The following is a 13,884-nucleotide window of genomic DNA, read 5'->3' on the forward strand; positions in this document are numbered from 1 at the left end:
ACAACTAAGGAGGACGTTGAAGAGTACCCAATGGGTTTAGGGGATGAGGGAGAGGCCATGACCACTAGTTTTACCAAATATCATGACTTCATACACTCCTACAAGTTTAAGGATTTTGAAGAATATGAATAAATCAGCTATGTGGGAGTGGATGAGTCTAAACATGAAGAAATAATAAATTAGATGTTAGAGTAGTTCAACCTTGACATTAATTGTACTATTGAGGAAGCACAAGATATTTTGAAAAAGAGTGAAATACTCTTGGTCCCTAGTAAAACTCTCAAAGAGACTTTCTTTTGGACTAGGTGAGAAAACAAGATGATACTTCCTTTGTTGCAAAGTTTAAAACTGAGGAGAAGATTTTTATTTTAGGGTATAATCTTGAAACTCAAACCTTGGCTTCTTGGGTGATCTTTAAGAATTTTACAAACCAAAAATGTTAAACTTTCCTAGAGATGTTGAAGGAAATTCCATTGTTCAAAAAGTAGGAGACACAAACCCACTTATTTATACACATGAATTGATATTTCAATCTATATTTAATAGAGATTACGTGAAGAGGTTAAAGGATGAACTAAAAATCTCTATTGATCAGAAAATGGAGCTAGACAAGGTTATAAATGAGTGTATATCAAGTTTTTTGATAAGGAAAAAGAGATAAAAAAATTAAAAGGAAATAATACTTGAGCAAGCCCTTGTTGTTTATAAAATTGCTAAAACCATCTATTAAAAAGAAACAAAGACTCCAAAGTATGTAGAGAGTGATCTCAATGCAAATTTTAAACATGAACTCTCTAAATTATTGTTCTCTACCTTGGAGGAAATTTTATCATTTAGACCAAAAAATTTAATAGGGAAATGTAAAGATGTATTCCAAAGGTATTGTATATTCAATGAAATATTGAGTGGGTTTAAGAAACACAAACCTAAGTTACAGAACATGGCAAAGAGATGGAGACCATCCTCAGTTGAGATCACTAGAATATGTGGCATTATCCAAAGAGACCTTTCTCATGTGGCGATCAAAGAAACAAAGAAGATTATGGAATCATTATTTGATGATTTGGAGTACATTGTACAAGAAGAGGCCATTTAAATTAGGTTAGGGTCTTTTTTGTTGATAAATTCAATGTCTTCTAAGACCAAGTAGTCACATTAGAAAGCATATTCTCCAAATTTATAGTTGAATTTTGGGCTATTGAAGGTAATAGGAGGAGGGAGCATCTTCTCATTATGCCTTATATTGTAGTATCAATGACCATATTTTTTGAAAATTTGGATTTGATAAAGGAGTATCTAGGATCAATAATTGGCAGTGCTAAAGGAGTAGATTGAATATTCTATGTTATTGTTTCTTAGAGCTATGTGTTTTGTTTTTTTGTTATGTTTTGTTTGTATTCAAATTTTATCTTCTTTTAGTTAGCTAGAATTAAGTGAATGTGAAACATCATGAATGTAAATAGTTAGAAGCTTGTCACTTGCCTTTTGGAAGGAAACCATAATTGTGTGCTATTAATTAGTGATAACTGTTAAGTACCATAATTTACATCGAGTACTAGACTGAAAATGTTTAGTAATTCTAGCATAACATGGGAATCACTTCTTGGTGAGACATGCAATTGAAGTGAAGCCTTTGGTTTCTAGGCTGGCTCCTATTAAATATTCAATGAACTTTCCATGAATCTAATCTAAACTTGTGGGAAAAAAAGATAGAGATTATTGAAAATAATCCTAAAAACCTACAGTCTAAACTAAAGGGATAGGTGATACACCAAAAGTGATATGAAAGTTTGAACACAAATGACAAAGAAGGATTATTCAGTTACTTGAGTAGATACAAAATACTTCTTTTCTGTAAAGATTTGCATAAAAAATTTGTAATAAGGTCTGAAGAATGAACTTGCAAAAGGAGGAATATAGATGCCTCTCTCTTATTAGTTTCACCTTTCTAAAACATAGATTACAACCTACAAATAAACTTACTCCTCTACAACTAGGTGCTTGAATGAGAAAAAATAACAAGGAACAATAACAGTTCACTAATTGTTTTTATGAAATCACTCTAACACTACACATAGAATCGTAGAAAGGAAAAAAGGTTCAAAAATAGACACAAATAACATAGACTCAACTGTTGTCACCTATATTAAACCTTCAAAGATGAATTAAATTTTTTTGCAAATAAAAGCTAAGGACTTCAAAAGTCACAAAAACATTCTCTGCATAATCAGAATTCCTTCTAAATGAGTTAAAAAACTCACTAAATACATTGCCCAACTCTTGGGTTGAATGCAGAAAGATAGCCCATAAATAAGGACTTAATGACTCATGAAATTAAGTCCTATCCTTGAAAAAGTTCCACTACCTCTTATGAACCCCATGACTCACATAAAACTACCCAAAAAAGTCTCCAACACTCAATAAAGACCCCTCAACTACCATGATAAAGTCAAATTCGGCCCCAAAACTTCCTTCTAGAAAGTCTCCTAATGTTTTCAAATGAACTCTTTCCTTGAAGATCATGACACATGGAATTAACTCAGTCACCTCCCTTTTGCATTAAAAATGGAAGAAATATTAAATGATTTATAACTACATCATTTAAATATTTTTTCTTTACAATGATATTCTTATGCAAAAAAAATAAAATAAAATAAAGCGATCCACACATAGATTCTAAACAAAGAAACACCCCCCCCCACACACACACACACACACAATACAAATATAAATATTCTCAAAAGGGATTAAAATCCCATGCATAATCGTGGACTTCAAAAGAAAGTTAAAAATGATAAAGGGCATATTATATCCCTTCGCAACCCTAAAAGGTTTTCATTTTACATGAACACTTTGGAAGTCTCGAGAGGCAGAGAGGAAAAATTAGGGTTTTTGGATTGTTTTGCTGGTTCTTTGCACTCTACCATGAACATAGAAGGTACTTTGTTATTTGATAGAAAATTTTTTATTGCTATGTTTTATTTACTACCATGCATTCTTTTGGGTATTTTCTTCATCTATTCAGTTCTCCATTTGATTTCCCTTATTAGGTATTGGGAGCAAGCTTTAGCTGATTATTTAGGGAGGCCAATAGCCATTGATGGCTTGACTTGTTCATATTTTTCATTTTTTAGTTTGTTTCCAAGTTTGTATCAGTCTCAAATTGAAGCTCTAGATTTTTTGTTAGCTCTTCTTCATTTGCAAAGTCGGGAACTTGTGATTTCTTATTAGCAACATTCATTGATTTCTTCAATAGTGGGGCTTTAGGAAACACTTCATAAAGCTCCTTGTATGTAGGTGAGTCACTGTAATCTTTAGATTCATTGTAATTGACTACATCTTTCTTCTAATGTTGCATGACTTGATCATTGCCACTGTGACACTTTACAACTTTCTTCTGTGACTGGCACTCTCTTTTATCATGCCTAAAAATTTGTTCGTAGCTTTTTTATTATGTGGGCTATGGTTGTCCATCTCTAAAAATGCATCTACATCTTTAGGTTCTTGAAGGTCATTGTCTTATTGTAAGGAGTGATTATTGTATGATAGGAATTGATTGATTGTCTTTGTAAGTTGTGTACCATCTGGGTCATCTACCCATACACCATTAGGGACCTCCATTTTAATGTTACCACAGTAGCTAAACAATGTACTTGACAACTATGCATATAATAAGTGCCCCTTGTTTGTTCGGCTACTCCTCCTTTATCCTTCATGATTAGAATTATCTCTGACTTGGACTTCTCAGATTCCTCTTATGCAACAACTTCATCCGCATCATTTTTTTTATTCTTGTATTTTGTCATTGATATCGCATACTTAGCCTTCAAACGTGTAGCTTTTTGAATATTATATAACTCACCATTTGTAGCAAGAAAGAAGTTCCCATTTACTGATTAAAATGAGTTGCACACATTTAAAGATATCCAGTCTCAAGTTTTACACTTTCACAAATCTCATAGTTCCCACAATTTGGTTTGCAATTTTCTTTTATTTCTGGCTAGAATAAATTGCAAACTAGTCTCAAATATTTTTCTTATACATGCATTCAGACATTTTGAAATACAATCTACTTTGACATGTGAACTTGCTACATCATGCCAACATTTTGCCTCCATAAAACAATCTCCAGCATCTAGTTGTGTAAACTCTTGAAGATGTGTTTTGCTGTAACTATTATAAGGGACAGTTTCATGAATTCCACTTGTCTAATCAAAATTGAATTTTGATTGTCTATATCATTTAGTAGGTTGGCATGATTTTCCATTTTCCAAAGCCTATTTATTTCATGCTATTTGAAAGAGTATCTCATGAGGTTTGAGCATGGGTTCATGACACTCATGAAACTACTCATCTGTGATCTGCATCTGTTCCTTATGAGATGAATATGCTTACTCTTGGTTATGATGAAAGGTTTCATATTAGAATTAATATGTCCCTTTAACATTATACTTTCTGGTTTTTGCGTTACTTGATCACTTAGAATACACTTTACTATTTTTACATGTATTTAGAATAGGAAAAATATTGCATGTGTGGGGACGTGGTTGTAGGTACTTAGTCATTGCTTAGATCTTTCAAGATCTAACCCCACTTTTTCTTATGTAGGAGAACAAAGATCGGGATCTACCAGATTAAGGGTTGGACTAGGAGCGGCAACAAGGAATATTTAACCAGTCAAAGGCTGAAAAGGCAATGATTGGTTACCTTTGACTCTTCCTTCCTATGCTATATGTTTCCTTTCATTCTCAATATGTATAAAATTAGTAGTTAGACTCATGACTTGTGTGAGATTTTTCTTTTCCAACATCTTTCCATTCATTCTATACTTTGTAAACTGAAAATTGTACATATTAGTTTATGATTTATATAATGAACATTGTACTTCTTTTTTGCTCATGATTTCTATATGATTGCAAAATTATGAAATGTAGATGAATAAAAAAATGAATGATTTCTTCTGCAATGTTACTTAAAGTAAAATTCCAACATGTGTAGAATTTTAGTAACATTTTTGGTGACCTCTACTATATGTCTGCTTGCTTGACATTTGACTAGTTTGCTCTATTCATTGGGCATAGAGTCTAAAGTTATGCATCCCTAGCACCTAGACCTGACACAAAGTAACTTCTAAATTTGTTGATTTAGTCTTGAATGCATGCACATGAGCTTAATAAGACTTAAGACTCTTTTTGGGTTGATGGTTATGCATGGTCAAACTCAAGTATCAACTTTAGAGGTCGAAACCTTCATAGTCGACCATTTTGGTTATGTGTGAATGAATGCATGGATTTAAATGGATGCATCTAGGTAGTAGATATATGGATATGCATATATGTATGGTTAGCAACCAGAATTGTATATTTGTAGTGGTATGTATATGCATATGTATGTATGTACTAGGTACAAGTAAATGTTCAAACACATACATTGATGCATAGATAAATGAAATGGGCAGAATATGATAGCTTAACAAGATAAACCAACAAATTGACTAACCTAAAATTACAAAACAAGAAACTAACCTAGGATAGAAAACAAAAACCTAACATTTTCTTGGACAACACTTAGGGAAAACTAAACTAAAATCTAGACACACTTATTGAAAACAAGGACACTAACCTAGTATATACAAGATAGGACTGAAAGTTACACCTCAAAACATGGCTTGACGTGGATCCCATTTATAGGGATTGGTAGAACATCTCTTTCCATTATGGCTAGCTAGAAAATATTATGCTCCTTACATTCATCAATAAAAAATGGCCCATCTCACATGTGATCAAACTTAGTATGATGGCCTAGCTTGCTTTTGAGAACATCCTAATTCAACACAATATCACCTATGCTGAATTCTCTAGCTCTTGCTTTCCTATCAAAGATTCTCTTGACTTGCATCTGCTAAAATTCCATAGTTTGCATAGCTTTTCTTCTACTTTCTTCCAACTCCATCAACTGGGCACATCGCACTAGAATAGGATCACCTTCTTCAAAAAGAACTAGTTGAGTAGCACAACCAAGAGCTGGTAACTCTGTTTCAATTGACAACCGAACTTCTTTCCCATAGACCAACCGATAGGGTGAATTTCCAATATCCTATCTTGGGGTGATTCTATCAACCCATAAGGAAACCTTCAATTTAGAATGCCAATCTCATTGATTCTCTTGCAGAGTTCTTTTAATAATCCTTATCAGATTCTTATTGGAGGATTCTACTAATCCATTTCCTTGTGGGTAATAATTGGGACTAGTGCTAAGATAAATTCCATGCTTGAATGACCAATCAATCACTTTCAATCCAATGAAAGCAAGCACATTATCAAAAATGATAGAATTAGGTACCCCAAACCTATGCACAATATCATCATAAAATTAAGGACTGCTATCTCATTTGCATCCTTTAGCGCTACTGCTTTAGTCCATCATGTGAAATAATCAATAGTAGTAATTATCCATTTGTGACCTACACTTGACAGAGGGTTGATAGGCCCTATAAAATCAACACCCCATTTTTGAAAGGGTTGTTTTGTCTTAATTGGCTGCAAAGGCAAAGTTGGCAGCCTCTCTTTTCCTGCAAACATGGCACACTTGACACATTTTTTGACATATGCATGGCTATCCTTAAAAATATCAGGCCAATAATATCCAGCTCGAAGAATTTTATATGCTATTATTCTAGGGGAAAAATGTCCTCCTGAACAACCATGATGGAATTCATGTTAGATATTTGTAACCTAATCTGAATCAATACATCTAAGAAGTAAACCATTGTGGTCTTTTCTATACAAAACATCATTAATCAGAATGAAGGGAACATATTGTAACTGATAATACCTCCATTTTGCCTTGTCCAAATTGGCTGGACACTCACTGGTCTTCAAGAAATGAACCATATCCTGTAACCAGCTTGCTGGTCTATCATTATTTTCTACAATACCGATCAACAAAATAGTATTTGTTTGTCCTTCAAGTTCTAAAACCTCTTTATTAGCAATCTATTCACACAAGCCTTTGCCTCTAACCAATTTGGTTATTTGAATATCCACATCATACTCCATGACCTGTGTTATCCAACTAGCTCGCTTTTCATTCAAATCCTTATTTAAAAGAAACTCTTTAACACTTGGATGTGCCACATGCAAAATCACCTTATTATGTGTCAACAAATGCTTGAATTTTTTAAGGTTCTTAACAACAAAAAGTACATATTTTTCAACAAAACTATATCTTTGCTCATAATAAGTCCTTTGCTGAAAAAAGCGATTGGCTACTCCAATCCTTTTGAATTATTTTGCACTAACATGGCTAAAATAACATCAAAACCACCATATGCATAAAGAATAAAATCCTTACCAAAATCAAGATTTATTAACACTGGGGCTACTACTAAAGCATCTTTTATTGCCTGAAAATTGTCTTTTGCCTCTTTTGTCCATGCAAAGACTATGTTTTTCTTAAGCATAGTTGTTAATGGCTTAAGTAATATTGCAATATTAGGTAGAAATCTTCTCACAAAATTTATGTGACCAACGAAGCTTTGAAGACCCTTTTTATGTTGAGGTTAAGCCAGCTCCAAAATTGCTGCAACATGTTTAGGATCTATTGTAATACCTTCTTTTGATACAATATACCCAAGTAGTTTACCTTCATGGACAGAAAAATGCACTTCTTTGGGTTCAATGAGATGCCAAATTCCCTACAACGCTCAAAAATCTGCTTCAAGTGGTTAATATAATCTATCACTTTTTGAGAATAAATAGCGATGTCATCAAGATATACTAGAACAAACTTATACATCAAATTGCTGAAAGCCATTTCCATTTCTTTTTGAAAAGTTGCTCCAACATTGGATAGTCCAAATGGAATACTTTTATATGCTGTTGTTCCCCACTTTGTAGTAAATGTTGTTTTGAATTGTTCTTTTTTCTTCACTAAAATATGATTGTAACTTGAATATCCATCTAGGAAGGAAAACTGTTGAGCCCCTGATAGATACTATAATATTTTCTCCATTGATGGAAGTGGGTGTCTATCCTTTAACAAAACTCTATTCAAATCTCTAAAATCTACACACAACCTTAGTTCTCCATTCCTTTTCCTTACAGGGACCAAATTAGCAACCTAGCTTGTATGCTTGATGGGAAAAAATATTTTGCTTTCAATTAGCCTAAAAGCTTCCTTTTGCATCAAAGGCTCCAATTTAGGATTAATTTGCCTTTGTTTCTGCCAAACTACTTTAATGGTTGGTTCCAGCTCTATCGTGTGTTGTGTAAGCTTTGGGTCAAAACTCTTCAAATCGATGTATTCCCATGCAAAAACATCATTGAATTCCTAAAATGAATGAAGAAAAGACTATTTTTCTTCAATGAAATTCACTTTACCAAATTTAAGACATTTTTCAGATGCAATCTCCAAGTCTTCATATTGATTTTGTTTGACCTGCAGGTTTTCTTTACCAGGTTTTACTTGATCATCAGAATTAAAAATACTTTCTAGCATTACTAACCCTTTAGGAAACTTGTTATTCTTCAGCTATAACACTTGATCTATATATTGATCTTTATACCTTTGCTGGTTTGAATTGGCAAAAATATCCTCTTCAAATAGGAATTGCAAAATTTTTTCATCACTTTCAAAAACTTACCAATTGACATTATTATCAGGTACTGAAGGCCTCGTAATAATCTTTATATGTTGCTGATTAGATTATGCTTTAATACTATTCAAAATGTCATACTAAGCTCCTACAACTACTAAACTATCAACATGCTAATTTTTATTTCTAGAAATGACAAGTATGTTAAAAGCATCAAAATTCTCAAGAAGATCCCACATCGATTCCTATAAGACTTAAGAAAATCATTTTTTACAGCATTTAGGCCTCTTACTTGGTTTAATATCAATTCAATATCACCATATACCTTTAAACATTTGATAGCACCCTTTCGTGCCCATTCCAATCCATTAATCAAACCTTCATACTCAACTGTATTGTTTGTACAAGAAAAATTGAAAGCAGCATAATACTTTTCATTTTTAGGTGAAACTAGCATAACACCCCCACCAGCACCTTGTTTACCCCTTGAACCATCAAACAATATACTCCATATCTAGTTTTGTGATTCCTCCAACTAATTTTTTGGTTTGACCAAATTGGGAATGACTACATCTTGGTCATGTATGGCATAAGTCCCTAAATCAACATGTTTCAAATCATAAAAATGATTTTCAGAAGTTTGACTTAACACTCATTCATCAGGGAGGATATCTAAAACATTATCTAGTTGGGTTCTAGCTTCAACATTTATATCATGCCCTTCTCCATCAAATGAAAGAAAATTTGCATTCAAGGCACTAGGTACGTATGGCTCTATATGATTTCTTGCAAGTAATTCAGACTTAATTGTAACCTTAGTACCATATCTAGTCCTAAAAGCATGTGAGACTAGTCAGATGACAGATAGCCCCCATTTTTTGCAATAAAGTCTCTAGAAAAACAAATGGAAAAATATGGGGGTAAGTCTATTACATAGATATCTTGCTGAATGACAAAGTTAGGATAGGCATGAAGAGTAAGACTTGCATCCTTGACCAAACCTATAGTAACAATAGATGTTCCATCAAGCTAATCAACACCTTTTTCAATAGGCTAATATTTTAATCCTAATTGGTCAGCTACCTTTTTGGTCATGACTAAGCTTGTAGCCCCACTATCAAGCATATAGTTATGAACTAACTTATCACCAATAATTAACGAAAGATAGAAAGGAGGAGGTTTAACTATCTTACTTGTTTCCTTGGCAATTTAATCACTGTCCTCCTACTTCTCATCAGCATTTGTCAATACAACTTCTGCTAGTTCATCTACAGTTCCCTTAGGATTTTCTTCATCAGATAGAGCTTTCTTCAAAATATTAGTTTGGCTAGGAATAACCAACATCTCCCACATTGACATAGACATGTTTATCTTCTTCATATTCTCCACAATATTGAAAGGTACAACAACATGTAATTTATGATGAGCTTTAACATCAACATGTTTTGCTTGCTTGTGAACATTCTCCTTGGTGACAGGGACATGAGTATCTTCCACAGTATTTGTGGAATGCAATGGTTCAACTATATCAATTGCTTTGCTTTTATTTGCCATCTACTCAATTTCAAGAGCTCTTTTCTTGGCTCGAGTATTGGCTAATATTGGTGAATCATTATTTACTGCACAAAACTCATCTCTTCGCCAGTTAAGGAAAGTTTTTTCATGAATATGTGCATCATGTTGCTATTCAGGTGCATCATTTGTTGCATTTTGCTATCCTACAACTATATTCTATGCCATTAACGCTTGATTGATTACTCCATTGGTGCAAGTAGCTTGATTGTGTGGTTCATTGTAGGGATAACACCATTCGAAGTTCGCTGTAAGATTATTTTACATGGGCACAATGTCTCTTACTAGATTAACAACATTGAGAGGGGTTGGGTTATAAGGCCGAAAAGTTCTTTGGTTGATATTTTGCCTATAATCCATTGCATTACCATGATATGGTTGTCTATTTGCTTGGACTTGGCCTTGGCTTTGCTATTGATAAGGTGGATTTATAGCTTGATTTTGCAAATGATAAGGTGGTCTAACCTAAAATTGCTACTTTTTCAAATTTATTAGCTTATTTCCGTTTGCATCATATTCTCAATTTTGAGTTGACTACTTTTGATCTCCTATAGCTCTTGTGAAGGGCCTATATGACAATTTCTTGACTAGGAACAACAAGAACAATAGGTAAAGGATTAAAAGGTGGAATTGTTAATGGTATATTTGGCTAAATATCTAGAAAAATAGGCATTGGAGGCCTAGGGGCTATTTTTATCGCTTGGATAAGGCTATTTTCAGCTCTAATAGCAATATCATATACTTGAGGTAGTGAAACACCCCCCATTAACTGAATCATTACAAAAATATCACTATTTAAGCTTTTCAAAAAATATAGAAAAGCATGGTGTGTGGAAGGTCTTACCGAAATAGGTATTTTGATCCAGGTTCTTTGAAATCGATTGTTGAAATCCATCATTTGCTCTTGGGGAGCACACTTTATAGTTGTGAGCTTCTCTACTAGAGACAAATAATCTGACTTATCTTCAAAATGCCTTGTTAAAGCATCACCCAAAGCATCCCATGAATCAATTGAACCAACAACCAAACTTCTAAACCATTGAAGCGCCTTTCCTTTAAGAGATGTTTCAAGTAACTTGGCAATGGCATCTTCCTCTCTAACATGATGAACACTGCACAATGTAGCAACATCTCTGATATGTTCATAAGCTGTAGTTTGATTCTCTCCAGTGAAATTTGGTAAAATTTTTAAGGTAGCAAGGGGTATATCATGATGCTGGGAAAAATTTAAAGGGATCCCTTGATTAAATGGCACAAAATAAAATGCTCTTGCCATTGGAGGAGGTAATGGTACTTGCTACTATGGTGCTAACATCTGGATAGGAACAGGTTGTTGTAAAAAAATTGTATGTGCTGTAGTTGTTGGTATGAAGCTAGCACTTGTTGTAGTTACAATTGAAGTAGTAGAACTATTAGTTTCAAATGATTTAGTTCTCAATATTGGACATGTTGAATTCCTAACTTTTCTTTGACACGATTGATTTTTTCTACTATACACATGAATATTAGGGGCTAAAAGTTGTCTTCTTGATGCTGACTTAGTTTTGGCAAGAGTTCTTCCACGCCTTTTTGGAGTTTCTATCTATAAATATTCAAAAGAAGTAGAAATCCTTGTCTGAATCTTTCTCATAAATCTATTGAACTTTGTTGGCTGGTAAAAACATGGCTATATACTGTATTTCAAGCTGATATTGTTTGAAAACTTGTACTCATGTCCCATTGGGTGTGCCAAAATTGTTAAGTACCAGAATTTGCACCCAGTACTGAACTGAAAAAGCTTCTTGGTGAGACATGCAGTTGAAGTGAAACCTTCGATTTCTAGGCCAGATTCTGTTAAATATTCAGTGAACTTTCCATGAATCTAATCTAAACTTGTGGGAAAAAAGATAGAGATTACTAAAAATAATCCTAAAAACCTACAGCCTAAACTAAGGGACAGGTGATACACCAAAAGTGATATGAAAGTTTGAACACAAATGAGAAAGAAGGATTATTTAGTTACTTGAGTAGATACAAAACACTTCTTTTCTATAAAGATTTGCATAAATAATCTGTAATAAGGTCTGAAGAATGAACTTGCAAAAGGAGGAATATAGATGCCTCTCTCTTATCAGTTTCACCTTTCTAAAACATAGATTACAACTTGCAAATAAACTTACTCCTCTATAATTAGGTGCTTGAATGAAACAAAATAACAAGGAACAACAACAATTATTTTATCAAATCACTCTAACACTACACATAGAATTGTAGAAATGAAAGAAGGTTCAAAAATAGACCCAAATAACATAGACTCAATTGTTTTCACCTGTATTAAACCTTCAAAGATCAATTACAAATTTTTGCAAATAAAAGCTAAGGACTTCAAAAGTCACAAAAAAATTCTTTGCATAATCAGAACTCCTTCTAAACGTGTTAAAAAACTCACTAAATATAATGCCCAACTCTTGGGTCGAATGTAGAAAGATGGCCCAGAAATAAGGACTTAATGACTCATGAAATTAAGTCCTATCCTTGAAAAAGTTCCACTACCTCATTATGAACCCCATGAATCACATAAAAATACCCAAAAAAGTCTCCAACAATCAATAAAGACCCCTCAACTACCATGATAAAGTCAAATTTGACCCCCAAACTTCCTTCTAGAAAGGCTCCTAATGTTTTCAAACCAACTCTTTCCTTGAAGACCATGACACATGGAATTAACTTAGTCACCTCCTTTTTGTATTACAAATAGAAGAAATATTAAATGATTTATAACTACATCATTATAATATTTTTTCTTTACAATGATATACTTATGCAAAATTAAAAAAATAAAAACTAAGCAATCCACACATAGATTCTAAACAAAGAACAACAACACCCCCCCCCCCCCCCCCCCCCGCAAAAGGAGGAACTTGCAAAAGGAGGAATATAGATGCCTCTCTCTTATCAGTTTCACCTTTCTAAAACATAGATTACAACTTGCAAATAAACTTACTCCTCTATAATTAGGTGCTTGAATGAAACAAAATAACAAGGAACAACAACAATTATTTTATCAAATCACTCTAACACTACACATAGAATTGTAGAAATGAAAGAAGGTTCAAAAATAGACCCAAATAACATAGACTCAATTGTTTTCACCTGTATTAAACCTTCAAAGATCAATTACAAATTTTTGCAAATAAAAGCTAAGGACTTCAAAAGTCACAAAAAAATTCTTTGCATAATCAGAACTCCTTCTAAACGTGTTAAAAAACTCACTAAATATAATGCCCAACTCTTGGGTCGAATGTAGAAAGATGGCCCAGAAATAAGGACTTAATGACTCATGAAATTAAGTCCTATCCTTGAAAAAGTTCCACTACCTCATTATGAACCCCATGAATCACATAAAAATACCCAAAAAAGTCTCCAACAATCAATAAAGACCCCTCAACTACCATGATAAAGTCAAATTTGACCCCCAAACTTCCTTCTAGAAAGGCTCCTAATGTTTTCAAACCAACTCTTTCCTTGAAGACCATGACACATGGAATTAACTTAGTCACCTCCTTTTTGTATTACAAATAGAAGAAATATTAAATGATTTATAACTACATCATTATAATATTTTTTCTTTACAATGATATACTTATGCAAAATTAAAAAAATAAAAACTAAGCAATCCACACATAGATTCTAAACAAAGAACAACAACACCCCCCCCCCCCCCCCCCCCCCCCCCC

The 13,884-nt window shown here is 33.4% G+C and overlaps 1 protein-coding gene across 1 annotated transcript in view; it reads right to left on the reverse strand.

Annotated features, from left to right (window-relative positions):
* Window positions 1-13,884, reverse strand: part of LOC149551669 (vacuolar-sorting receptor 1-like) — a 66,044-nt gene that overhangs the window by 13,070 nt on the left and 39,090 nt on the right. The window lies entirely within an intron of this gene.

Source organism: Cupressus sempervirens, chromosome 6 (genome assembly GCF_028749045.1).
Source record: "Cupressus sempervirens isolate cs-2001-9-10 chromosome 6, ASM2874904v1, whole genome shotgun sequence".
NCBI lineage: Eukaryota > Viridiplantae > Streptophyta > Pinopsida > Cupressales > Cupressaceae > Cupressus > Cupressus sempervirens.